Source organism: Lactuca saligna, chromosome 4 (assembly GCF_052625555.1).
Source record: "Lactuca saligna cultivar CGN05327 chromosome 4, ASM5262555v1, whole genome shotgun sequence".
Taxonomy (NCBI): Eukaryota; Viridiplantae; Streptophyta; class Magnoliopsida; order Asterales; family Asteraceae; genus Lactuca; species Lactuca saligna.
Window position 1 is genome coordinate 11,154,239 of NC_136420.1, and position 3,336 is coordinate 11,157,574.

The window sequence follows — 3,336 nt, forward strand, 5'->3', positions numbered from 1 at the left end:
TTTATTTCCTTAATTAAAACAACAAAAGATATATTTTTATTTATTTTTCCAATCTGCATAACTTTTTTTTATGAGTGTAGTCGATGAATCGATAAAGCAAGAACATATGAGTTTTGATTCGCAATTGGATTGATGATTGAGGGATGATTCGTGAAGAAAAACGCGAAGTCAAGGACTGTGAAATTGTTGTTTGCAAGAATTTAAAAACTCGATTGTGGAGTTGTTGATGCTCATTTTGCGAAAGTAAAACAATCGAGTGTTTGCATCTGTGAATCAATTTGAAGTCAATTGGGTTAATATTCGCATATGGGTTCAACATATGAATTTTTGATTTCGCAAGTTTAGAGTTCAAGAACTAAACTGTGTTCGCATCTGGAATGAAAATTTTGTGGTTCGCATTTGATTAATTAGGTTAAAATGGAAGGTGATTAATGCGAAGGGTGTAAGAATGAAGATGCGAAGTATTTCACAGTAGAATGCGAAATAATCAATTCTTTTGTTTATCATTTAAGTGTAGATGTTACCAAGAAAACAATGAGAAAATTACATATTTACTGATATACCCTTAAGGGTATATAATGAGAAAAAAACTAAAAATCGAAAACTAAACAGAAAAAACCTGTATATTTAACAAAAAAATTAGGATATAAACAGGAAAATCGTAAAGCACTGATTGATTTATATATTTAATTGTATCACTTGCAAACATACTTTTCAAAAACAGATATAAACATATACGTACATATAGACAATAAAACATATATTTAGAAAAATAAACTAAAAGATGATCAATTCCAAAATATAGTATTGTACTTTGAGAGTAGATTCCTAAACATAGGATATAGTGTAACAGGAAGTTTAAAATGAAATTTGTAATTTTTTTGTTTATTATTTAAACGGGTTTGATAAATCACATGAATTGATAATTTGAGTTACTTTTTCAACAGGTTTGTAGTTTATATGAATATGATGTTAAAAGAAACCACCAACTGATAAAAGTATTTTCAAGTTTTCAGAAAACGTGTCATGTAAGAAAAATCATTATGGAAGAATTATTGGTCTAACCATCCAAATACCCTAATTACAATTAAGTATTTAGATGGACCAAATCATTGGAGGAAGCAAATAGGTGTAGAAGAAATTGAATGGTCCTATGACTCTAATGTATCACATACAGTTATATAAGATACACATATTAAGAAAACCAAAAATCGACATACTCGTGACTATATGTACCAGAATATACATAAAGAAATACCAATGTATCAAACTGTTATACATAACAGGTAAAAAAATAGAGGGAAAAGTGATGAAATCGATTAAGAATGTAGATGAAATAGAACATCTAAAAGGTAAAAAGCAATGTAGTTTTGCTGACCTGATGATGAATACGTGACCCTTAAAATCGTATTGACTTCTGAAATTGTATTGAAATATATCATCTCTTCCTAAACTGATTTCCTGATTTTTTGGGATTGATATAAAATGGAATTTAAATTGATTACCTGATTTATTGGGATTGATTTGATCTTCAATATTCCACCGAATTAAATTTGAAATTTCCTGATTTATATATTTACTGATTGACGATTTATGTTTCCTGATGTGTACAGTTTTATTTTTGAGAATAGAAGGGCGAAGTGGGAACTTCACTTATAATTTTTGAGCGGGAAAATGCAAGGGTGAGTGGCTAAGGGAATGTCAGGTGACGTTTCTAGTACTGTTTTATTAGTAGAGAAGATATATATATATATATATATATATATATATATATATATATATATATATATATATATATATATATATATATATATATATATATATATATATATATATATATATATGTTTGTGTGTATCAATCTCGATCTCTCGAAACAACCCACGAAAAAGTTCATCGCTTTCACCCTGAATTCAGGGATTCCATCCTCGACTCATCTATGTTTGCTATCCTCTCTCATTCTCTATCTAACCTCACAATTTTGCAACTCATTGACTTTAGAAAACTCAAATGGTACCGGCCAACCTTCCCCTCCCTAAATGTCTCTTCACTTTCTGGAAAAAAAACCTCTCGCTCACCTCCTTTCTCCCCATAATCATCATCGGTGGGACGATTATCACCGACTGGAATGGCGGTTACAAAAATTAAGGAAGAGGGGAAGACGATTTCATGGTTGATACCATTGAGCGCTTCACTTCTTCTTTTATCAAAACAATCGAGGAAAATCATTCTTAATCTTAGGTACGAACTCCTTCCTTTTACATCTAATTTATTCTAATTTTTATCTTTTTTCAATCGCTTTAGATTCCAAATTTTTAATGATATGTTTATTCTACAAAATGGGTTTCATATCTCTTTTAACATAATATTGTAGCGTCATCATAATTACATTGAAATTTTTTCTATTTATTTGAGCTTGTCGATTTGACTTTCAATTAGTCAAGAGTTTGAAGCTTTTCTTTTAAGGTCAAATGTCGTAACATCCAAATTGAATATTGATGAGGTGTTACAATTGAGAAAGAAAAACAAAGAACATATTAACCTTTACAAAAGTTACATAATGTTGGGTGAAATCGATTTCATTGTTTTGTAAGGAATCTAGAACTAAACCCAAAAACATATATGTTTTATTCTTAACGAGGCCTTTTGTAGATATTAAATTGAGGAGATTGGCAGCAGAAGTTTAATTTGAGGAGCTTGAAAACAAGCAAAGTGCTGATGGGATGTGATTTTGGTGCTTTTTTAGCATTGAAGCGTAAGAGAAGTGAAAGAGTTATGTATGTATATGTATGTGTGTTCTGATATTTGTATGTATGTATATGTGTGTGTTCTTTAGTTATGTAGGTATGTGTATGTATGTGTTCTTGAGGTTGAAGAATAAACCAATATGAGAGAGAGAGAGAGAGAGCTGGTTCTAGTGGTTAAGTGATAAAAATATAAAAATAAATAAAATTTCAAAGATAATTCTTTTGTTAATAGAACCAAAATGTAAGTACTTTTTTTCCTTTAGTTTTAAGGCTTCAATTGGTTAGTATTCTAGGAGTATGGTATTTTAGCCATACCTTACTTGTTTCATCTTTTCGGATTGAAAGAAAATCTTATACATTTATTTTATTTGAGTTTGATATTGTTTTATATAGTTTTATTATGTTCTCAAGTACAAAACAATGCCTTACCGAACAAGATAAAGGCATTGACAAACCAAACAATGATAAATAAAGTTCAATAAATAACCAGAAATCTCTAGAAAAGTTGTAATATTTTACCCTAATTTAAGAAAATAATGTTAAACTAAAATTTGCTTACGAAAAACATGAAATATCAGAAAAATTGATGAT

The 3,336-nt window shown here is 29.2% G+C and overlaps 1 long non-coding RNA gene across 1 annotated transcript; it reads left to right on the top strand.

The window, feature by feature from the left end:
* The first annotated feature begins 1,860 nt into the window (after positions 1 to 1,860).
* LOC145038298 (uncharacterized) lies at positions 1,861 to 2,962 on the top strand. Its single transcript, XR_013679299.1, has 2 exons — positions 1,861 to 2,239; positions 2,651 to 2,962. It is a non-coding gene; the product is annotated as an uncharacterized LOC145038298 (long non-coding RNA).
* The last annotated feature ends 374 nt before the right edge of the window (positions 2,963 to 3,336 follow it).